General features: G+C 38.5%; 1 protein-coding gene across 7 annotated transcripts in view; it reads left to right on the top strand.

The window, feature by feature from the left end:
- ADGRL2 (adhesion G protein-coupled receptor L2) overlaps positions 1-25,929 on the top strand; it is a 480,081-nt gene that overhangs the window by 235,321 nt on the left and 218,831 nt on the right. For all 7 annotated transcript variants that reach the window (XM_038412994.2, XM_043490399.1, XM_043490406.1 and 4 more), the window contains one exon: positions 22,208-22,249. The gene's annotated coding sequence lies outside the window, so the exon portion shown is untranslated. The remainder of the gene's footprint in view (positions 1-22,207; positions 22,250-25,929) is intronic.

Below are 25,929 nucleotides of genomic sequence, written 5' to 3'. Positions count from 1 at the left end.
GCTGTGAGCAGCCATACCTGTGGACGCTCAGGTAGACAAAGTGTCTCGTGGCCCGACAGGGGCTTACTCTGAACAAGCTGCAAATCAAGTTTGGGAATCCTTGGACTAGAATGATCTTAATGGCACCTTCTGGCCTGAAAACATACAAATCTATACCCTTCTCATATGAAGCTGGTTAATTACAGTGGTATATTTACCAGACACTAACATTAAGCTGTTGAATTAATGTATCTTTTTTTCCATGAAGATCTGGTGATATCTTTGGCAAGTGTTGATATCATTTCTTCAAACTAGCATGTGGCAAATGATACAGCTTACTGGCGTTTAAACTGTGAAAAACTCTTGATAGCTGATGTTCACACGTCACTCACATCCTGTTGAGCCATGAGCTTTTAGACAGAGGTATTAAAGCAAACTCCATGTAAGGGAGATACACTGTACCATTATCAATCCTATTCATACAAGGGACTAAATGTTAAAAAAAAGTATTAAATCAGCTTTCTGTCTGTGCCTGTTCATTATTTTGCTGACTTGGAAACCTTGGAGTGTTTTGTATCCATTTCATTATCTCCAAACGCATGAACTGTAATGGAATTTACATAAAAATCCTGCTGGAGAGTGGAGACTTTACCGCACAGTAAGCTGTCCCTCCTAATCCAATCTTCCCCAATGCAGTTGGCCTGGCAGTTGCCAAACTCAAACAGCAGGGATCTCTTTTGTTCAGGAAAGTATGAATTTGAGCTTTAAAATGAGCAGAAGTCTTTTCTGTTACTCAGGATGCTTCCTCTTGCTGAGTTTGCATGAGCTGTCTAGCAGGAAGTATTATTAAACAGCCTCAGAAATTAGCCAAAAAAACAATTATCTGGGTTTAGCCAGGGAAAGGGGCACAAAAGGCTTAGAGAAGTGAGTACTTGCATTTTCATTATTGAGTATCTGTGAAACACTGCAGCACCATTTGAATTTTATTATTAACCCTGTCAATAAAAAGATTTAATAATTTTAATCAGTTTTGAATTGCACTTTGAGGAAACTACAAGTGGGAAATAAGACACAGTTCCTTTGTTTCCTTCTGTGTCATTTCACTGGACTCATAGTAGTAGGCATCTCAAAATAGTTTTAATCTTGTGTTAGATTTGTCATGCAGGTTGGTAACTACATGGGAATTTCAGTCTGCTCCTTCACTCTTTACTCAAGCAAAAATCCCATTTACTTAAATTGGTGGCAGACAGAACACAGATGTTCCCTTAGAATCAGGTTAAATATCAGCTTCTAAAAAAGTCTTAGGGATGGAGTAGTGCATCCTGTTTGTTTGTCCCACCCCCCACCCACCCCCAGATAAAACCTGGAGAACAATCCCCACCTCGATATAAGAGATTTAAGTCAGTTCACAGTTTAGGCTCACATGGTTGTTCACTGAACCTTTTCATTTAACAGTGAATTTCTATGGTTGTTGCAGAAGGCAGACATGTACGTAACGATTTAGGAAGATTTGCTTAGGTTGGCTGCAATTTTATCAACAAAACAACAACTAGCTACTCTGCCTCAGGGAAAGTACTCCTTGCAAATTAACTGTAGGGGATGATGGCCTATGCTACTTCCATCTTCTGAAAACATAATTGTGGGACTCTTCATCCTTTGTTTTCAAGGCTCCACTCCCTCATTGTCTACATCTTATCACTGGTCACCCATCATTTTCATGTTCAGGCTCTTTGTTCCTTTCTCTCTGATGCTATATCCAGCACCACTATTCTTCACTGAATCCCTTTCAAAACCTACTTTTAGTCACAATCCTTCAAACAGAGATATGCAAATTATTTTCAAAGAATTAAAAAAAAAAAGAGAAGCAAGAGTTAACATGCAGCTAGAAGCTATGCAAGCTCATGAGCCATGCAGTCACCATTAGAGCTCTTCATCTGGGGTCCGTTGGTGTCTGCTGCTAGCCTCTCTTTATTTTTGCTGCAGGACCAGTAACCTTAAGAACCAGTAGATCAATATACTTTTTGCTGTGTTCCAGAATTCTAGTCACCAACTGGTACTATTAGAAACCATCTGGAGATTTTTCATCTGGAATTTCCAATAGCAGCTTCAATGGCCGTTTTTTGTCTGCCTGCAGAATCAGGCATTTTCGTTAATACTTCTAAAGTAAATATGCCAAATTCTGCACTTATTAAGAAAATGGCAAAGTCTGTTAGCTTCAATTAACTTATAGTGGTCTCCCTGAATGCACAGATTGCCCGCATAGTACTATGGATAGTACGCTGTTACTAGCATTCTTTTATCATTAAAGAAATCAACATTTGCTAGCAATTACCAGGCAGGGCTTTCTGAGATCATCTCAGTTTCCTTTGGTACTAAGAAGGGGAGATATTTCTGATAACTGTGTGGTAATGGCTGGCAAATATTGCCATCTTCTTTATGCTGTTCTTTAATGTTGTTATATACTTACTGTTTAGGACCAAATTTTGACCTTCATATTGTTATAAGTAGATGTGGGAAGATCCATTACTCCATCTTTCAGATTTTTTTAAAAAATAGCAGTGCAGCCCCTAGTTAAGGTAAAATGCATGCTTGGCTTTTGTCGCCTAGAGTTCTAGAATAGCAGTTAACTTCTGGAAGAAAGAATTAATGGAGCCTACAGCAGTTAGTTTGTAGCTGGGTCCCTCCAAATATTGCTGATGAGGACGCAGTGCTAGTAAATTGAGAAGGAACCGAAAGGGTTGCCAAATTTTTTGCTGCAGCACTAGAAAATCAACAAAGTAACTTAATGCTTAACTGTAGAAAAGCACAATCATGGGAAGAATCAAATATTTTGAAGCATTCAAAAGAGTACTACCAAAAAATCAAATCCAAATCTGCAGCCACAGTCACTTGGGCATAGCTGCTTTCGAAGGTGATAGAAGTGTGTAGGATTGGTCCTGACACTGAAAAGTAGTTGATGTGGTACCTTTGATATGGTGTAAATGGATGCAATTCCACTAAATGCATCCGATGAAGTGAGCTGTAGCTCACGAAAGCTTATGCTCAAATAAATTTGTTAGTCTCTAAGGTGCCACAAGTACTCCTTTTCTTTTTGCGAATACAGACTAACACAGCTGATACTCTGAAAACTGAAGTCAATGCAGCTCTGCTGATTTGTGCCAGCTGAGGCTCTGGCTCTTTATTTTTGCAGCATTCGTTCCTAGGGAAAGCAAACATTAATTGTCCTTTGCTGGGTCAAATGAGTCACTGCAGAAAGATCCTACAATTTATAATTGTACAGTAGGATCCTCCTGTTTACAATTAGTTTTACCCACTTAAGTGCTATTGAACGTAGACAGCAGAACTTAACATATGTGCTTCTGAAAGTAGCTGGTAAGTCTTGACACCCTGTTGATTAATGAGGGGCAGTTCCTTTGGAAAAAAAGATACATTATTTTCTGTTTCATGCCATACTGTTTATATAACATTAATTCAAAAATTATAAGCTGAAAAATTGCACACTGCACCATCTCTTGTGGTTTAATTAAATACACCTTTTTTCCATAAGTATTAGCATCTTAGCTACTAAGCACTCATTTTTTTTAACATATCTTTCAGTACTGTTTATTCTTTCCTTACTTGTGTGGGGTTAGATGCCATGTTCACAGTAAACTGCTATTACCTTTAGATCAGCTAACCCCAAACTTTGTTCCATGGAACAATGCTGGTCCGTGGAGAAAAGGCCCATCACATTTGTGCTTGCTGTTCTCATTTCCAACTTCACCTATACACACATCCACTTTCTGTACTAACTCATTTACATTTCCTGTATACTTGCCAAATATCACATGTCATGTAAACATTTGATTTAGTTCCCACAGGGATGTCACATGGCCACGGATGGGAGGAGGAGATGATCAACAAAGCAATTGTTTAATATGATATGGTCTGCACACTGGGAAGAAGTTTGAGAACCTTTGTGTTAGATGGTTTTTAAAGCTGCTTTCTAGGATATAGTTCAGAAAAGGCCCCTCTCCAAATGTTGGTAAAGATATCTAGTCATTTGACATCTTTCAAAATTAATTTCTGTTCTGTCCTAAATGAGCCCTTAGGTCCCCCGCCCCTAGTTATTACTAGTCCAATGTAATAAATTATTTATATCACAACCTAAATGGATGCTTCCTTGGACCAAATCCTAATCTGGTATAAACTGATATACCTATGTTGATTTCACTGTAGGGTTTGGTGCCTAGTCTTGGTCGAGCTTGGCTAGAATTCTAATATCTCAGAAGGGGCTGGCAGATCTCAAAGGAAGCCCTTGTTAAAATTCTATAGCCAAACTGAAATGTGGTTTGGGATGATTTCCCTGCCTCACAGGAAGGCATACTTTCCCTGTATACTGCTATATCTTCCCTGCCAGTGATAACTTATCCCTATGGCTCATAAAACACTAATGAGGAAGGGAAAATTTTTGACCTTTGATATGGACAAAGTTTTGTCAAGGGTCGGGTACTTTCAAAAATTATTTTCTGGGAAAGTTATGATGGGACCCTCTACAAGAGTTTTAAACCCCCTTTCAGATGACCAGAGGTGAGCCCTGTGCTGTACTGCCAGTACATTCAGCACATTGTTCAAGAGAAAAGTATATTTTCAGCAAGTGCACTTAGTATGTTTGTTTGTTTGAATGATTTGAATTCCCCTTTTGTAATACTGAAGTGAGACTGTTTTATTTACAGTACAAAGAGCTAGCACAAGGACTATGCATTGCTTGAGTCCCCTGTAAACCCTATGTTCAGAGTTTACATGGGATTTAGGGAGTACAAAGGAACTGTAAGACTGTAGGAATTTTTTTTTTATGGCTCTTTGCACTGGGGTGGATTTCATTATAAATGAGACAGAAATAGATTCTCCAGTCCCTCACCCATATTCTTTGCACTTCTGAGTTGAGCACGGGCTAAAAGGGCACATTTTTTGTGGGAGTCCCATGTAAAAATATTGGCAGTCAATCACCAGCCACACTCCAATGGCAATTATTATTTGTTAATTAACTGTGCCACTACATCCAACAATTTTAATACTTTCTTGCCACGCTGTTTCCAAAAACAGCTTGACTTTACAAACTTCAAAAATAAACAAAGCACTGTGCCATGTTTTAAGCATTTTCCAAGATAGTCCCATATTAAATGTATTCTTCTCTAAGGGGGTACGATATCACTGAAGTACCAAGTGCATCTGATTCTGTGATAGTCCTTTTCAGCAGTTTCAGCATATTTTTACCACTCTTCCCCTGAAACGTGCTATGTTTATACATTACCAGCCAGACCCCTGATTGGCCTTGTTAACAACATTTTTCAAATACCTTTTAAAAACATTTTTTTTGTCCCCCTCAATGTATTTATTCAGTAAACTTCAGTTCAGATGGTGCATCCCTAGTTTTCAAAGGGGGCATTTTACCCAGCACTCAGCTGAGCTGGGTGACATTATAAGGAGGCCAAGCAACTTACCCAAGGTCACACATTCCTTCAGTGGCTCAACCAGGATGCCCCTACCTCTCAGTTCTTCACTCTTACCTCTTAATAACATGGCCTCCCTCACTGCTGGCAATATACAAGTAGATTAAATTGATTGTGAGAATTGCTGCAGACAAGGACGAAAACAGTATATTGCACCTGCATAGCCTTGGGACTTGCGACAGGTCAAAGCAGGCTTAGCAGCTGGTTAAAGGTAATGCTTCTTTTCACCAGTAAAGGTCAACTTAATGTGAGATCCATATCAAAAGCACTACCTGACATATTGCCCTAAATCTCTGGTTTTACTCCTAAAGAAGTACTCTAGTGTCTGGATCTTGCATTCCTGAGGAGTTTGGAGTGTGGAAAAAATGCAGAATCTGGCCTTAGATATCTTAGTTGTAAATGCAGTTTGTTAGTTTTTTTTTTTTTTAGTGAATCAATATGGGATTTCATATTATGTTTTCCTTTTTATTTATGGTTAAATTACGCTTTCCAGGTTGCCATAATTATTAATAATGTTTACCCTTAAATTTTGATGAACATTATTTGAGAAACACTGCAGATGGTTTTTAGTTTAATAACCAAGATAATGGTAACTCCAATGATTAAATAATACAGTCCAATGCAAACCTAGCATCTTCTTAAAAATCCAAGAGCACTTTGCAAAAGCAATAAAACAATAAATTAAAATAACAGCTGGGCTAATCATAATCCAATTTAAAAAGACAACAATTTGGTTTGGTTTTTAAAAGTAAGTCATTTCAGCTTTTCTACTGTCCAAAAGAAAAGAATTCCACAGATACAATGCTATACGCTGGCTACAGGCAATAGCACTCAGCTTATGGTAAACCCCTCAGAACAGATAGCAAACAAAGAGTGGCAGAATAAAAGACAAAGAGAATATGTAATCAATTCCATAAGATAGGAAGTGGTAGGATCAGGTACTGGCAGTACCTTCTATGTTAATAACAGAATCTATTCAGTGTTATACAAGAAGTTAATGCAGTGACCTGATTACAGATGAAATATGAAAAGACTTTTTAGACGGCCTTTGTGTCCTGGTGCAGACATTTTCAGTCAATGGAAACCAGTACATTTACTTATTAGAAAGCTATTTTTAAAAAAAGCTCCATTGTGAGTTCTCTGTAGGCAAAGTTTGGATAACCAATTTAGTGTCTTCGTGGGAAAGATGATCATGTGATGCTGAAAGTTCATGAAATAAAAAATTGCTGATGTATTGATGTGTAATGATGCTGTATGATTATTAAAGGGAAAATAGGGATAAAAAATTACACCAAGGGTTTTCACTGTTGACATAATGCGTATCATGTTGCTTGTCAAACAAAAAAAGGACATACCCTAATAACATTGTGGACTCATGATGATTGAAATGATGCTGAAAATATGCAATACAATAAAACATAATGCAAATGTACATAGTTTTATACCCTCACTTAAAAACCCATGGTACTTTAGAAAAGCAGTGTATGGTTAGCAACAGCTGTGCTAATCATAAGTAAATAGAAAAAAACAAAATATCAATTTTTAAAGTATCAGTGGGTCTTGATTAATCTGATGTCACAGCAGCCCCAGTGTTACCAGTGGTTTCATGCCTATGAGCATAAAACTGTATTGAAAAGTATATAAACAAACTTCTTTTTTTTCTTCTAAAAGCCAAGCAAACTTCTGGGATTGGCTGGAGCTCATCTTTATCTGCAAACTTTCTGGATTGCCTTGCTTTGTTGAATACTCCAAATAAAGTTTAGGCAAGCACAAAGATGCTTGTGGAAATCAGATATGGACATAACTCAGCAGGTTAACACAATACTGAGTACTCCCAAATTTTCCTACTTTTAATTATAATGAAAGAGTTTCTTGGCCATTTTGGACTCAGCAAAACTCATTTGAATACAAGTCTTAGAGTACATTTACACTGCAATTAGACATCCGCAGCTGGCCCATTCCAGCTGACTCAGGCTTGCAGGGCTCAGACTAAGGGGTCGTTTAATTGTGGTGCAAATATTTGGGCAATTTGTCCTTTAAATCACTTTAGGAAATATTTTCCATAGTAGGCTGGTGTACACTTAAAAGTTAGATTGACTTAGCTACGTAGGTCAGGTGTGTGAAAAATCCAGACTACTGACTGACATAGCTATGCCAACCTAACACCCAGGGTTATGCCACCATAGCTAGGGTGACATAGTTATGCACTGGTGTAGTCTCCGCAGTGTATGTTTGTTTAATGTGTCATAGACTATCTCACAAGCAGTACAGAGCTCAGATATAGAGCTCTGATTTACAGTGACAATGTCAAATTAGTTTTAGTGCAAATGACAGATTTTGTTGCAAAAAGGCTTTATCAAACCTAACACAGCTAGAAATGTTTTCATGGATTTTAATTTCAGTTAAAATGATTTTCTTAATTTAAACTTTCCTTTGCAGTTTTATGAATCCAGATACATATGACCATATGACTCACATTGTACCATGAAAGAGTTTAAGTACCCAGAAAACCAAACCGACTCATCTGTTCTCTGGGCCAAGCTGACTTCAAAGAAAAAAAATATAAGCAGCATATATTAAAGTTTAAAAATTCTTTCAATTTTAAGTATTTCGGGGTTATAAGTAACACAGGTAGGGAATTAACAAAAATATGGCTGGTTCTTCACTGTCTTTGTTCATGTGCAAAATGAGTGAAAAGCTGCTGTAAAACCTACCATTCTGATCAGGTAGAATTTTACACTCACTTTGCATTCGTGTAACTGATCACACAAGGAACAGTGTAATGGAGAATCAGGCCCTTTATGTCTGTTTCATTGTTGTTGTACTTTCAAATGGTAAACAATCTTGCCAACCCACTTAATTTATGCATTTTGATTATTGCTGAATTCTGCAAGTGCTTCCAAGTACTGGAGTTGCTTTTTGTACAACAGGAGATGGCATGTATGACTCCATTTCCTGGCAATTCTAATCCATTTCGGAGTTGCACACACCTCATTGGATATGTGTTAAAGAAATAGCCTTGCGTCATTTGACAAGATGTCATAGATAGTTGAAGTTGTTAAAAGGGATGCTGTCCATCTGATTTTTTTTTAAATCAACCAATTCACCACCACCACCCCCTGCCCCAACCCCAATCCTTTGAATACTACATTGATTTTCTAAATATATAGAAGGTTTAGGTTTTTTCTGTTCTGAAAAGACCCTTCTAAATATCAACGGTAGAAGGCTGAGAAACACACACACACACACACACCCCGGACATTCACAGACTCACTTCTCCCCTTTTTCTCGATTAAATTCACTGCTGAAAGGGCCAGCCTGAAATCTGTGCACCATTTAAATCCTATTTAAGCACTCAAAATAGGGCTTAAGTAATGCATTGGTTTTGTGATTTTCATCTGTGGGTGCACACTCCTGTCTACTGCCTCTTTATGTTCAGTTTCAGCTTTACTGATACTGTTTCCAGTCAACACTCTCTTGCAGAGTGAGTTGGAGATGCAAACCAGTCAGACTTACTACTCACAAAGTCCTGGACTGCAGTAAGCAAGGAAGCAAAAATAGAGCAAAAGAAAAGAAAAATTGTCTAATCTCTTTGAGTTATAGAAATCTAAAAATGTTTGGATGAGAGAGCCATTTTCAAGATCCCAGTGTCTTTTTACTGAGTTGGTGAAATATACTCGAGTTTCTGAGTAAAGCTGGTAAATTGTGAATATTTTTATCCGTGATTTTAAAGTTACTTTGTAGTCTTACAAATTGGGCACGTAATATTTAAATACACAAGAAGACAGACAGTACATGTAATAATACAAGACATTTACACACACACAAACCCAGCTGTGGTGTCCCCTCAGTACTCTGTAATGCTTTTCATAAAAGAAATAAGTGCATATGCCTGATATTCTGTTCGAGGCAAGGGAGTTATATATGTATACACATACACACACACATAGTCTTGATACTGCTGTGTTATGGTATGTTATATACTGGCAGTTCTCAGGTGGGGATCCTGCCCACCCGGTAGGCAAAAGAATGGTATGGGACTTTGAAATTGGAAAAAGTCAAAGAAGTGATCTCTTGACAGAATTATATAACTTTCTCATACTGTCTCTGAACTTCACTGAATCCTTGAGGTGACAGAAAGCTGGCAGGCTAAATAGAGGCAGCTGTTTGCAATGGTATCCCAATCTGTTCAGTGTGATCAATGACTGAATGCTCAACAGCCTAAGTCATGGATCACCATGACCCCAGTTGCTGCTAAGTCCATTGGGTTGTCCATTGGGTTGTAATGAAAGCTTAAAGGAAGGGGGGAGTAGGTGATACAGAGCAGGGCACACACAGGAAAGGAAGGAGAAGAGTCTCAAATACTACACCTAAAAAACTGTTCAGGAAAAAGCAAAGCCCATTACTTTGTATGGGGTGCTTGATCAGATAGATTTTTCGTTAAGATTCATGGTAAATAAATGCTGAGAAATTCTGTAATATACATAGGCTGGGATTTCAAAGGAGCCTAAGAAAATTAGATGCTTGTCTGTCATGGAATTTCAATGAGAATTGGACACCTAACTTCCTTAGGTTCCTTTCAAAATCCCAGCCATAATACACCTATACTTTTTCAACACCCTTTCAGCTAATTTATGTATTTTTAGTTGCATATAAAAGCAAGACATCACCCACAGCAAATATCAAATGTAGCAAAAGAAAACAATAGAAATGGAATACAACTAGAGTATATTATGTGAATGTGCAAAAAAATGGTACAACTGCTTTTTAGTATAAAAACAACGAGGAGTCCAGTGGCACCTTAAAGACTAACAGATTTATTTGAGCATAAGCTTTTGTGGGTAAAAACCCCACACTTCTTCAAATGCATGGAGTGAAAATTACAGATACAGGCATAGATATAGTGGCACATGAAGAGAAGGGAGTTTACCTTACAAGTGGAGAACCAATGGTGACAAGGCCAATTCAGTCAGGGTGGATGTAGTCCACTCCCAATAACTGATGAGGAGGTGTCAATACCAAGAGAGGAAAAATTGCTTTTGTAGTGAGCCAGCCAGTCCCAGTCCCTATTCAAGCCCAAATTAATGGTGTTAAGTTTGCAAATGAATTGTAGCTCTGCAGTTTCTCTTTGAAGTCTGTTTTTGAAGTCTTTTGGTTGAAGGATGGCTACTTTAAAATCTGTTATTGAATGTCCATGGAGATTGAAGTGTTCTCCTACTGGCTTTTATATGTTACCATTCCTGATGGCTGATTTGTGTCTATTTATTCTTTTACATATTCAGACTGTCCACTTTGGCTAATGTACATGGCAGAGGCGCATTGCTGGCATATATCACATTAGTAGATGTGCAGGTGAATGAGCCCCTGATGGTGTGGCTGATGTGGCTGGGTCCTCTGATAGTGTCACTGGAGTAGATATGGGAACAGAGTAGGCAACAGGGTTTATTACAGGGATTGGTTCCGGGGTTAGTGTTTCTGTGGTGTGGTGTGTAGTTGCTGGTGAGTATTTGCTTCAGGTTGGGAGGCCGTCTGTAAGCGAGGACTGGCCTGCCTCCCAAGGTCTGTGATAATGAGGGATCATTTTCCAGAATAGGTTGTAGATCATTGACGATGTGCTGGAGAGGTTTTAGCTGGGGGCAGTATGTGACGGCCAGTGGTGTTCTGTTGTTTTCCTTGTTGGGTCTGTCCTGTAGTAGTTGACTTCTGGGTACCCATCTCGCTCTGTCAATCTGTTTCCTCACTTCCCCAGGTGGGTATAGTAGTTTTAAGAATGCTTGATAAAGATCTTGTAGATGTTTGTCTCCGTCTGAGGGCTTGAAGCAAATGCAGTTGTATCTTAGGGCCTGGCTGTAGACAATGGATCATGTGATGTGTCCTGGATGGAAGCTGGAGGCATGTAGGTAAGTATAGCGGTCAGTAGGTTTCCCATATAGAGTGGTATTTATGTGACCATCACTTATTTGCACTGTAGTGTCCAGGAAATGGATCTCTTGTGGGGACTGGTCCACGCTGAGGTTGATGGTGGGGTAGAAATTGTTGAAATCCTGGTAGAATTCTTCAAGGGCCTCTTTCCCGTGGGTCCATATGATGAAGATGTCATCAATGTAGCGCAAGTAGAGGAGGGGCACTAGGGGATGAGAGCTGAGGAAGCGTTGTTCTAAGTCAGCAATAAAAATGTTGGCATACTGTGGGGCCATGTGGGTACCCAAAGCAGTGCTGGTGACTTGAAGGTATCAGTTGTCCCCAAATCTGAAATGGTTGTGGGTGAGGTAAAGTCACAAAGCTCAGCCACCAGGTGTATCTGTAATTTTCACTCCATGCATCTGAAGAAGTGGGTTTTTTACCCACAAAAGCTTATGCCCAAATAAATCTGTTAGTCTTTAAGGTGCCACAAGACTCCTCATTGTTTTTCTGGACATAAACTAACACGGCTACCCCTCTGATGCTTTTTATTATGTTCCACTCATTGGCAATAAGACAAAAATAATCAAACAATTGCATTGTTTCAAAAAAGGAGTCATTTTAGTGTAGTTCTGCTCTGAAAAGTGACTTTGTGAGAATGACGGAGCAGGGTTCTACATGCATTGTATCTGGATGATTTCCATATCAAATTTGCTCAGTTTACTACTAAAAAACTGCTTTACTGCTTCAAACTGCTAGTGCTGTAAACTCTGCCTGGGCTCTAAAAGGCCAAGCTGGACTCTTTCTGTCTTATGCATCCTCACTCTAGTGCTTTCAGTGGGGTTGAACAGTTGTATCCAAAGGCAGAATTTGAACACAACGAGGCTGTATAAATGGCTTTATTGCTATAGTGAATGATGCACAAACTGGAAGAGAATGTAGCTTATTCTATCAGAGCTGTGGCTGATGGAAGTACAAACTTTTTTCACTGAAGTGAAATCTCAATACTAGAACCGGTCAAAATTTTTCAGCTGAAATTTTTTTGTGGGGGGTCCAAATAAAACAAGAACAAAACAGTCTGGGGAAAAAAAATCTTTTTGTTTCTTTTAGACATTTTGAAATTAAACATTTTGGTCTTTTTATTTCAAATGATTTTTTTGTTTCAAATTGTCCTTCCATTTTATTTTTTAAAAAGATTTAAAATTACAAATTAAATTAAACATTTTGTTCAAAGTAAAAAAAAAAATGTTTGTTTTCAATAGACTTGAGAAACTCCCTCTCCTCCCCTTCTTCATAATGCCCGCCCCAGTATTTTCAGTTTGACCAGTGAGCTGGAAAATTAGGTATTCACACAGCTGTACTGTATATGGAAGGGCCTGATTCAGAAGTGAGTTTCCATTAACATCAGTGGGAAATGGATCAGGTCCAGAGAGCATACCTGCTGAACAAAAAGTCACTTTTGAGACTAGCAATGCACTTTAAAGGATAAATATCTTTGATGCTATTATTAGGATTAACCATGTCTCATAGGGCTCTGTTCTCAGGAAAGGATAGACTCATATAACAAGGTGCTTTCATTTCCATATCGCAACAAAGTGTGTGAGTGTCCAGCTACTACTACCAACAAGTAGGATGGTACAATAATTTGAGTATAAGAATAGATCTTTGAGCCAAAGCATACATAAATTCAAAGTAATAGATTAATTAATGTCTATTTCTATCAGTAGAAAGCCACATCACAATATGTTATATAACCTTTGATTCATACGTTAATATTCCCTTTGTTTTCATTTTCATTGTCTTTGAATTGGCCCTTTTTGTTTCACTATTAAGCAGCTGGGCTGCAGAAAGTAGTCTTCATTTATATAAAGTTTCCCAATATGTAAAATTTTGGGGCTGGGTTCTGTCTTACACCAGTGCAAATTAGGAGTACCTTCAATTCTATCAACAGAGTTATATTAGTGTAAAACAGAGGTAAGTGAGGGTAGGATCAAGTCCTTAGGCCTATACAAACTTTATGTGGATACAGAGCTACTGAAAGATGCAGCCATAAATCCTCTGTCCGTAGACGACAGTAGTGACTGGCAGTACAAGTTTCCCCAGTGCTGCCTCCTTGATATAGAGAGATTACTAGAAGTGAAAATATATCTGTCTCCATATTCATCTCTTCCTTGACTTTAGGCATTCCTAAAACCACCAGAAAGGGTGCCTGTTATATGTTCACAATTTTTGGTCAGTACTAATCTGAGAAGGACTGAATTAGTAACCTAGAGATGAAAGACCCTGTATTCCATTTCAAGTGCCTTGAGCTATCAGGCCTCCTCTTTTCCCATCCCCTGTACCTTTCTCTCTCGCAAAAAAACAAAAAAATATAATTTTATTTAAATAGCAATCTCTCAACCTAGCCATGATGACTAGGTTTGGATCAGGGGAAGTAGTAATTTAGAACTTTTATATTCAAGGCCAAATTATCTTTCAGCTTATCATCAGCAAGCTCACCCACAAAATGTGTGGCTGCAATCACTTGCATCCGATGAAGTGAGCTGTAGCTCACGAAAGCTTATGCTCTAATAAATTTGTTAGTCTCTAAGGTGCCACAAGTACTCCTTTTCTTTTTGCATTAGTATAATACTCCATTTCCAAAACCACAAATATACCCATGTAAACACCCATTTTACCAAACACCCATTTTACTGGATGAATTGCTGGTTGAATATTTCTTCTCAATATCCCTGATTTTGCACAATCCATGTAATATTCTTGTGAATTTCCTTTGATCAGCAACTGCATACCCCTGTTAGGTCCCTTTACTGCAGTCGTCCCCAAACTGTGGGGTGTGGATGGGCGTGGCGGAGCCTGGGCCAGCCCCCGAGTGGGGCAGGGAGGGATCTCCACCCAGCCCCAATCTGCCTCCAGCTTCAGCCCCCAGCTGCGACCCCGGCCCTGCCTCCAGCCTTGGCTCCCAGCTACAGCTCCAGTCCAGGCCCAGCCTTGGCCCCTGGCCGCGGTTCCATTCCTGACTCCAGCCCCGCCCCAAGTTGCGGCCCCAGACTCGACTCTCTTAACCCTGTCCGCCGCCATGGCCCCGCTCCCTGCCACAGATCCCAGGGTGGGCACGGACAGGTGTCGGGGGAGGGCGTGACATGAAAAGTTTGGGGACCACTGCTTTACTGGAATCTACCAAAGTCTTTCAACTTAAAGGGATCTTTTAAATTTAGTTTCAAATAAAAAATACAGTTATATCACTATAAGACTTCTTATCTGATTTTTCTTTATCACCTGAGATCAGTAATATCCTATTTGGACTCACATCTGATTCTCTAGGTAGTCTGGATGTTGCTATGTAATTAGACTTTTGCTAGGTTTCTGATCGGGGAAAGTTCTCCACTGTTCGTACATTTTCTGTGCTCTTTTTTTTTTCTCATTCAGTCTCCAGTTTAGTTTGTTTAACAGGGATTCCCTTCAGTTTTTGTCTTTAAGGGAGACAGAGTTGCACATGTCATTTTGCTTGGAGTTCACAACACCTGTGTGAGCATTTCGCAAATCACATCTGCTGCATAAGTGGGAACAGAGGCAGTAGGCTCCAAAGAGTTCATGGAGACATGCGGTTGGAAAAATTCCTGCTGCTTTTGTTCTTGCCTGTAGGCATTTTTTCAACAGTTTTTAGTTCAAGTGCACCTTTACCTCTTGTTTAATTTTAATTTGTCTAAAAATTTAATAATCCCTTTAGGGAGTGGTAGTGCATGTATAAATTTTATAAATATAAAACCTAGTAGACGCTCCTAACAACTGCCTCCTCACCATTAACTGGTTAAGCTCTATCCCTTGATTCTTTTAAGGTTTGGGGGAGAAATAGTTTGTGGTCACCATATGTGTAGAACAGTGAAAATAGAAAATCTGTTGGATCTTTCCATAAAGGTTAACCTATAAAAATTAATTTGAATAAAACTAATAGGAATTCTGTAGAAGTCTACAGAAATCACTCCAACCAACATATAGAATTTAATAGAGAATTATATGCTGCTATTAAATTCCATGCTTTGGTTTAAAAATTCTATTAAAAGGACACTCTCAACTTTAAAATTACATTTCTATTACTTACTAACTATTAATTACTTACTATTATTACAAGTACAACCTAGGATTATTATAAATGACTGTGCAGAGAAAATAACTTTGTGTAGTTGACAGCACCCCGTGTATATCAATTTCTCTGACTCCTCTGTATAGTTAGCACATTTCTCCTAATGTTTGGGTAGGTCTTTCACATGGCCACACAGAGAAAATGCAAATAATAATAAAAAAGGAAACACTAATATATGTGTTTAACTTTACTCACATGAGTAGTCCCAGTTAGTTCAGCATTGAGGTCAATGACATTACTCACATCAGTAGAATTAAACATGTAAGAGTTTGCCATGTCATTATGCAATGTTATGCTCTAACAAATCAAGCTAGCCAAGAGGAAAAATAAAACTTCTATAAGAAGCTACAGAGTGTAGTAGAAAAGGTCCCAAAAAGAGACGTCCTTCTAGTAATTGGAGACATGAATGCTAAAATGGGGAGAAATAACACTGGCAGGGAAATAAGAATAAGGAAACAAGGCCAAAGTGAAATGAACAAAAATGGTGACATGTTTATTGAGTTTTGTGGAATGAATGACCTGGTCATTTTATGAACTATTTTCCTGCACCATACAATTCACAAAATAACTTGGAGGTTGTCAGATCACAGAACAGAGAACCAAACTGATCATGTTACAATTTGGCACAAATGGACAACCTTAGAGGATATACATAGCAGGAACGGGGCAGAGTTGGGAACAGACCATGCTTTAGTGGGAGCGAAACTGAGAATAAAAATCAGAACAAAAAAGAGAACCAAAAACAGAGCTGTCTATGTTATTACATCACCAATCTAGACTAGATGACGACACAACAAGAGTTTAGAAATTGTGCTAGCAAACAGATACCGGGCGCTTGAAGATGAAGACAATATAAGACAAATGATAACATTAATCTCCCTGTCTTCTTGATTTCTTTATAAATGGTTTTCTCTCTTTTTCCATATTATAGTCAGACATTTCCCAATCACTTTTTTCATATAAATTTTTGTTGGTTTTTACAGTAATGTTCAGAGAAATATTTTCAAAAGTATTCAATAATGCAAAAGAGAACAATACTGATTATAGTAATGAAGTGAGGATATAGGAATGTTGCCAATTACATGTTGAGATGACAAACAGATCTTAACTCTGTCCCTTTCCACATCTCCTTTCTGATTTCCCTGCATTCTGTCCAACTTTCTTTCCCAATCATTCCTTTGTTTCCTTCCCCACTTGCATCTTAATGCCTTCTTTGAGTCCACTATGAATGGAAGCCAAGTTCCTTCCTTCTCCTTCTTCCTCTTCAACCAACTTTTAAACTCCCACCTGTTCTATGAAGCACTCCCTCATGACCAAGCAGCGCTATGTGTTTGCTCTGTATTGTGTTTTACCTACTTGTGCCTCTAGTTCAGTGGTTCTCAAATTGTGGGTCGGGACCCCAAAGTGGGTCACAACCGCATTTTAATGGGGTTGCCAGGGTTGGCGTTACACTTGCTGGGGCCCAGGACTGAAGCCCAAACCCGAGTGTTCAGCTTCAGCCCTGGGCAGCAGGGCTCAGGTTACAGGCCCCTGTCGTAGAGACTGTCCAGTTTGGCTAATGTACATGGCAGAGGGGCATTGCTGGCACATGATGGCATATATCACATTGGTAGATGCGCAGGTGAAGGAGCATCTGATAGTGTGGCTGATATGATTAGGACCTATGATGGTGTCCCCTGAATAGATATGTGGACACAGTTGGCAAAGGGCTTTGTTGCAAGGATAGGTTCCTGGGTTAGTGTTTTTGTTGTGTGGTGTGTGCTTGCTGGTGAGTATTTGCTTCAGATTGGGGGGGGCTGTCTGTAAGCAAGGACTGGCCTGTCTCCCAAGATCTGTGAGAGTGATGGGTCGTCCTTCAGGATAGGTTGTAGATCCTTGATGATGTCTTTGAGAGGTTTTAGTTAGCGGCTGAAGGTGATGGCTTGTGGCGATCTGTTATTTTCTTTGTTGGGCCTGTCCTGTAGTAGGTAACTTCTGGGTACCCTTCTGGCTCTGTCAGTCTGTTTCTTCACTTCAGTAGGTGTGTATTGTAGTTGTAAGAATGCTTGATAGAGATCTTGTAGGTGTTTGTCTCTGTCTGAGGGGTTGGAGCAAATGCAGTTGTATCATAGAGCTTGGTTGTAGACAATGGATCATGTGGCACAAGTTCCCTAATTGTACAGTGCCATGGATACTTATAGTAGTATAAAAATAATAATAAGATAAAGATTATAGAGCAGATCCTCACCTGCTGGAAATCAGCATAGCTCCATGGAAGTCACAGGAATCACCTTTTATATGAATTCTATAAGTGAAGCAAGTTATATTGCAAACATTGTGATTATCGTCAATGAGTGTGTGGATATTAGATTTTTTTTAGGCATAAGTACTTTAGTACAAGATTGCAAAACCTGAACTTTAAATGATCTTTCCTTTCCCTAGAGCTTAAATGCTGTTTGGATACTCACTGAAAACGCATGTGTATGTACTGTAATAAATGTGACAGGGAAATAGGCTCTTGGGGCCCAATCCTGCAAGCCCTTTTGAACATGAATATTGTCCTTATTTGTATGAGAAATCCCATTGACTATTCATGTAAGTAAGGGTTTGTAGGACTGGGACTTTAGTTTGTGGGTTCTGTTTCGGAAAACCACCTTGGTGACATAGCAACCTAAATTGCTTTCATTAATGGAGTACTAGACAATGTCATCCGATGAAGTGAGCTGTAGCTCATGAAAGCTTATGCTCAAATAAATTTGTTAGTCTCTAAGGTGCCACAAGTCCTCCTTTTCTTTTTGCGAATACAGACTAACACAGCTGCTACTCTGAAACCTGAAAATATGCTGTGACACTACTGTCCTTTTAGCAGATATACAACTATGAGGAAAACCACAACTAAAGGACAATGTGGAGATTACAGTACTTACAGCACTGGCTTTTATTTAAAAGAGCAAAACAACAAATGGATATTTTAATGCATAATATATGGAAATATGTCATGTTTTAATGCCCTGAGCCCACTATACCTCCCATATCTGTCTGTCTCTACTATAATCTAATTGAATCCATGTAATGTATTTCTAATTTGACCTTCACTATAGAAGCTAGGCATTATTAGGTGCTATTCCCAGTTTACCTGGATGTTTGCCCTATTTTCAACCCAGACGTTTTTTCTACTTCTAAAATGCTAAACATTTCTATAATCAAAATTTACTAAGTCCTATGTGCATTTTTCTTTTTCTGTCTCTTGATACTGTCAGCCTTTCAAGATGTAGTTCCTGGTGTTAGTTCATTGTCGCTAATTATTTATATTTTAGCCTTTGTTCCTGATTTCTCAGTCTGACAGTTTAAAGAGCTATGACATACACCAAGAAGTATCTAATCAAGAGATGAGTAATCAAACAAAAAGCTTTTTGGGGAGGGGTGCAAATGGAATGAACCATACTGTCTGGCTAATTATTGTGTTTCCTGTTTTCAACCTTTAAATAGAGTTCTTGCAGAAACCAGAATACCTGTCCATAGCTTGCTGGGTTGGTTATTAAATAAGTGGAAGCTTCCTAAAGAGAGAGTGGTGGGAGAAACAGCATAAAATCGACGATGTAGAAAGGAGTTAAAGTATACACAGTATTCATCTCTTACAGCCTTGGTTGTCAGGGTGCTAAACTCTCTGTAAGTATTTGGGTGGGCGGGTGGGTGGGTGTGTATGTGGGGGAAACCTAACCATTAATTCCAGAGAGGTGTTATCAGAGGCATCAGGGTTTGGCTGTACATTTGACTACATTGCTGTGGTGCACAGAGAAATGAGTGAGGAAATATCTGATTAAAGTGTGCATTGCTGCTGAGGCAACTGAATGTTGCCATAGCAATTGAGATGAAATGTTCAAGAAGTGAGATAATTAAATCTAACCTCTTTAGTAGTTTTGACAGTCAATGAACTGCCAATAGAAAAAGTTATCTACAGTGTTAAAGATGAAACACATTCCTCATGGAAGTAGTCCTTGCTGATATTTTGTTGTTCCCTTTCTAAACACATTGCTTCAGGTAACCTAATCTGAATGTTCTTTTTAATAATCAAATACAGTTTTGACCTTGGTCTGTAGCTGCTTAGAACTTTCCTGGGAACTGGCTACACAAAATATCCAAAATATCCCTACCTTCCTCCACATCCCCGCTTACAGTACATTAAAGCCAGGAGTGTCATGTTTTAGCTTACAATTCAATAATATCTAGAACGTGCTGCCCTCTTCAGGAGCTGGCGATTAAAAATACTTGATTTTGTTTATTGATTCAGAAAATGTAATAAGCAAATATGAACTAAAGCATCTGGTGAGTTTCTTGAACTTTGTAATACCACAACCCAAAGACAGAGACTAGTTGCAAAATGAGTGGAAAACTGTGTTGTAAAAAAAGGTCTTATCTTACTGGCACTGGAAGAACAAGAATAAAGCCTGGGGCTGTCACATTCTTTAAGGGGATATGAATGTATTTGGTCAGTGGAAACAAAAAACTAAGGACACCACGGAGTTGAGATTTTTAAAAAAGAAATTATTATGTGTAATACCAAGTAACTAGAAATTAAGATGTTGCATGGTTTAAAAAGGACTCTCTCATTAGTTTTCAAGCTAAACTACTCATGTGTATGTAATTACCTTTGAAATCAAATGAAGTTATGCCTGGCTGCGTGTGTGTTTGTGTGTGTGTTTGGGGGTGGAGGGAATGGTTTCTAAAAATGACTCTAGTCCTGTGGGTTCAGCCACAGGAAGGACAACCATTGCCTGGTTTGAGTGCAGGGATTTTCAAAGTAACAGTGCTGGACCAGCTGTGGGGAATCAGTGAATTCACCCGAACACACCAGAGGGATAAACTGAGGGAAAACAAGGCCAAAGTCTAGCAGTCAGAGTCGAGGAGCAAGGATCTCTAAGAAGAACACTGGGGCTGAGAAGAGAACTGGCGTGGGGAGGGTTTCCATTTCTTTTTTGAAACTTGGCTGAATTGAGAAATGTTGAAGTGTCTTTTACCTTTCCTTTTGCTGAGGGCTACCCTGTTGTCCTTTCCTTCAGTGGCCAAACATAGGGAGAGATTCTGTGCTATATCTCATAGAATTGAATGTTGGTGAGGGTGTGTGGGGTGTTGCCTGTACTGACAGTTCTCAGGACTGTCACAGAGTATCATTCATAGGCAACACTTTTTTTATTTCAGCAGATTGTAAAGGATGTTTAATATCTTTTAATAGCCATCTAAGGAATATTCTTATTTTAATCTTTATGTAACATTTTCAGTCCAGTACAACATGTTTCAGTCCTTTGAAAAGGGAAATATTTGGTCTCATCTGCCATTTGTGTCACTCTAGTTTTATGTCAATATAATTCCATTGATCTCAATTTTACACCATTGCAAAACAACATTAATGCACCACTGAGAATAAGGGTTGATTTTTCAAAGGCACAAAGGGAAATTAGATGACCATCTCCCCACTGAAAATGTAACGCTAGAACCAAATTTTCCAACCAAGGCACAGACAAATCCTAATGGAAGTGCACTCCCAAATCACGAAGGGATTGTGAAATAGTCTGATCGCCTGCACATTACAGGCTACAGAACCTCACCTACCCACCCATTCCTGTAATAGACCCATGACCTCTGACTACGGGCTTGTCTACACTGGCAATTTACAGCGCTGCAACTTTCTCGCTTAGAGGTGTGAAAAAACACTCCCCTGAGCGCAGCTAGTTTCAGCGCTGTAAAGCGCCAGTGTAGACCGTGCACCAGCGCTGGGAGCTGCGCCCCTCATGGAAGTGGTTTTATTAGAGCGCTGGGAGAACTCTCTCTCAGCACTGCGCTGCAACCACACAAGCCACATTAAAGCACTACCGCGGCAGCACTTTAGCGTTGCTAGTGTAGACTAGCCCAAAGTTACTCAAATCCTGATTTAAATCATGATTTAAAGACTTCAAGTTACAGAGAAGTCACCATTTACACTAGTTACACAGACTTAACCCCCTCCCCTCCCCACACACACACACTTCTCGCAGCCGGAGGAGCTGCTGGCCAGCCCCAGCAGTGGCCCAACCCCCAGGCCACTGGCTCCAATGCTTCTCTGAGCTGTTGGCCTGACCCCTGGGCCAGCCTAAGCTGCCCTAGCCCCTGGCCATGAGCAGAAGCTGAGCCCCCTCAGGCTTCAGGGAAGAGGGGAAGTGAGGGTGGGGCCTTCCAGCAGAGTGTGGGCAGGGCCACAGTCTGGGTTAGGGCCACCCATGCCCCCACTGCTCCCCTCGGAAGGCTATTCCAGAATTTTACTCCTCTGATGGTTAGAAACCTTTGCCTGATTTCGAGCCTAATCACCAGTTTATATCGATTTGTTCTTGGGTCCATATTGGTACTTAACTTAAATAACTCCTCTTCCTTCCTCGTATTTATCCCTCTGATATATTTATAGAGCACAGTCATGTCTCCCTCAGCCTTCTTTTGGTTAGTCTAAACAAGCCAAGCTCTTGAGTTTTCTCTCATAGGTTAGGTTTTCTTCCTTTTTCAAAATTGGCCCTTACTGCCTAAGTACATGTAATATATGTTCAAATCTGCATTAAAATATTGATCTGTGCTTTCTACAATAGATTTGTTTCATTTTTGTCTTGCTGCTGATGCATTGTGTTTGGCAGTTAAAATCCCTATGGATGAAGGCATAATAACTAATAACATTTTCGTTGCTTTCCAGGGTATTTATGATACAATGATGAATTTCTTCTTTCCCAGAATGGTAAGTAGAAAACTATTTCTACCTCTGATAATACTGAAAACAAATAAGAGAAAGTAAATTGTTATAATAAAAGATTGTATATTTATTTTTAAGCAAACTGACAATCTAATAATTATATGGTATATAGAAATATAAATATTAGAATATTCAGATCCTGTTCACTAGCTAGAAAAGTCCCACAGACTATTGCATTTATTTCTAAAGACACATAAGAATTTACCATATCTTTTGGAAATGCTTCTGAACCTTAGGGTGTTCACCATTGAGGTTTTCTGCATAATTTATTGTAATATACACACACATAAATATGGTTTACATCCTATCAGGAGAGAGAGCAAGTGTATCTCTCCTTTACACTGAGAAAAGGTGAGTCCTATACAGTGTTTCACAGTGCTGAATTGTATAAAAATTAATCCTTATTTATGTTTCACTAGGGCTTTGCCACATCTGTGAATTTAAAATTGTATGTTTTCCAAAAGCAGACATCACTTCTGAGAGAGCTGCCTGCTATCATGTTGTTTAAAAAAAGATGGTTTCAGTTGTCATTCTCTGTTTTTTATGACTGAAAAAGGCAATATTTATTTTACCCCTTGATCACAACATCTTTACAAAATAAAAAGAAAAATTCATCATATTGTACATGTAAAGGTCATCCTAAAATAACACTTCTGAGCAAACTATACTGAATCCTATGAATGTGCTGCTAGGAGAGACATTTCCAACAGTTCTTTGGGCATTCCCTTTATAAAGGAATTTCTTTCCACTCCATAAAAATGTAGTTTGAAATCAACATAAAACCATCAAGGAGTGGAACTACTGTTAAAATGGGAAGAAATATTACTGGAAAAAATATCCCCTCCGAGCACAAATTCAAACTTCAAATGTGACTGCTTCTTAGCGTTATAGCTGAAAGACATCCGATCTAATCCCAGAAGGAACTCAAAATCTGCTTTTAAAATGAGATTATTCAAAAAATTTAATGCATAAGAGCATAAAGAAATGAAGGATTAAAATGAGTGCCAGCCCGGTTTTCTGTTGTCTTTGAAACAAAGCAGAAGGGTTCCAGAATTCAAGAAAACCCACAGCAAGACACAAGTTTAAAATTAACTTTAAAAAAATGATGATAGGGTTTCCGATTCACAAAACAAGGGACTTGTTCTTTGGAACTTTTTTCTCCTCTTAGAAAGTAAAGCCTGCAGGTGAAACTGTTTTGAACAAACTTGTTTTTAACCAGTAGATCAAATCACTTAATAATAACAATGAGGTTCTCTGCTTTGTTGATAGTTTTACCTGCTTGCTAATAGTTGGTGTCTCAGCAGTATCAGTGTCAAGGATATGTTTTGGGGACTGTGATTAAAGGGAAAAAATAATCATGTAGAACTAACAAATAAAAAAGAGCAGCTCCAAACAGACATGAGAACCACATTTAACCTCCCAAATCCACAAACAAACAAAAAATGCTCAAAAGGACTGAAGAGTAATTTTTAATCAAAAAGATTAACTATGTGACAGTTAAGTATGTTTGGGATTAAACCATCAAAGAACCTGTCTCTTCTGTGTATATTTGCCTATTAGCAGTAGGTACCTGGCACAAGGATCATATGTAGGCTGCAGCCATAGACTCTTGCACTATATATATGCTTTTCAACAGTGTTCCTTAAGCAATAATATTGTCAAAGGTAAGTGTTTACCAACAGAGTTTGTCCATGTGTTTACCAACAGATTTTGTCCACTTAAAACAGTTTTAGCCTGAGGCTGAATATGCTAGGAAAGTGGCAGAAGAGAAACATTTAATTTAGGCTGAAAACAAATCTATTCAGTTGGCATCGTGATTGGGGTCAATACAGCTATAAGTTTGCAAGTTAAGTAAAATTATTATTACTGGTTGTGTGCCAACAGTGCGCTTTGCACTATGTAGAACAAAGAAGGGACAAGAGTTCTGCCCTCAAGGGTCATATGTCTTGTACAAACAAACAAAATAATACATGCAGTGCACGGGGTGATCAGACACTGGTGCAGAATATCAAGATAACACTTTTGGGAGGAATAGGTTTTATAATTATAACCATATACCCATCCCCAAATATGACATTTTGCCATTGGCTCCCAGGTACAGAATTATAATGCCGGTTATGGATTACCAGTATGTAAACATTAATTCAAGCATAAATGTATTCCCATGTTGGGTGTCTATTGCACAAAGAAATTGAAATTGAATTTGGCAGTTAGTATTTCCTTCAGTGTGGCTGGACATTTTAGGCTTTAAAAGGGCGCTAAATGTCAGATATTCAAAGAAAATAAAATATTGAATATAATTAATCTGCACTTTAACATAATGCACTTTCCTTGTCATCCCCAACTCTAGCTGTGCTTAATTAATAAAAACTAAATGCACATTACTATGAATAGTCACAGCATCCTGTTTTCAATAAAAAAGTCTTTTTTCTCTGTTAATAAATTATTTGTTACCTTAAATTAATGCTAAATATATATATAATTGTATCATTTCATTAAATATATAACCATTTTGGTTTTAAACAGGATTTTTAAAATTCCATAAATGTTTTTAATCTGTGAAAAATTGCATGTTTTTTTACATCAAGTGAGAATATGAAAGAACTGCTAACAAAAGAAGAAGGCTACCGCTGCTATGATTTCTTGAATAAGACAGAAAATTGGTTCTCACTTTTCTCTCAATTAAAACTCCATGCAATTATTTGTGTAGATTATCGATCTCTTTTGGGATTCTGGTTTCATACAACTTTTTGGTTCATTTCACATGAATAATATTAATCTTAATTAGCAAAAACAATTGAGGGGCTCTTCTCTTTTTATTTTATCAGAGGGTTCACTCTGTGTACTGATTATCATCACTAGATTATCCTGATAAATGAAAACTTCTTGTCTTTTTAACAGTAAGATGAATATGTTATCTATCCTCAGGCTTGTAGCTTTTTTGTTAGATATCATCTTGTTGAGATGGAGTGGCTTTCTTGACGAGTAGATGACCCCTTTTTTGTCTGGAACCCTAACGTTGCTGGGCATTATGCCAATTTAGATTCTAACTATTTATGACCATGCATTCAAAGTTCAACTATGCAAATCACAACTATTAAACAAAAAGACATAGCAGATTTGTTTTTTAAATGTATTACATAGCTCACAAGGTCAACACATTTGTTTTCTCCATTTTAAAATATAGTTTTGTCAGTAATGATCAGTAATGATTGAAGAGATCATCACCTTTTAACATTTTATTTAGACTGAGTCAGATAGAACATAAACATCTTTTCCCTCCTATACTAGAAAAATAATCATATGGACTACAGCAAAAAGAAAGAGATTTGGGCTGAAGTAAGAGAGAGAGAGAGAGCTGCCTGTGAAACGCCTAGATTCACTATATAGTACTAATATATAGTCTTTAAGGGGTGCAGTTCCACCATTATAGGGAAGTATACATGAATGCCAGACTCAAAGCTGTCCCCAGCCTATAGGCAGGACAGCACCACAACCCTTCAGTGGTTGCTATTTCAGTTTTTAGGCTACAGAAAGGCCATGATCCCAGCAAAGCCTCTCTCCAAGAGTTTATGTGGAGCTACATTTATTTAGTAGGCATAATCACATATCCCAGAATTATTGCCCTGACCCAACCCCAGCCACTACCATCCCTATAGTGGACC

This window comes from Dermochelys coriacea, chromosome 8, assembly GCF_009764565.3.
Source record: "Dermochelys coriacea isolate rDerCor1 chromosome 8, rDerCor1.pri.v4, whole genome shotgun sequence".
Classification (NCBI taxonomy): domain Eukaryota; kingdom Metazoa; phylum Chordata; order Testudines; family Dermochelyidae; genus Dermochelys; species Dermochelys coriacea.
The sequence above is the reverse complement of the archived record's forward strand: the minus strand, read 5'-3'. Positions and strand labels throughout refer to the sequence as shown.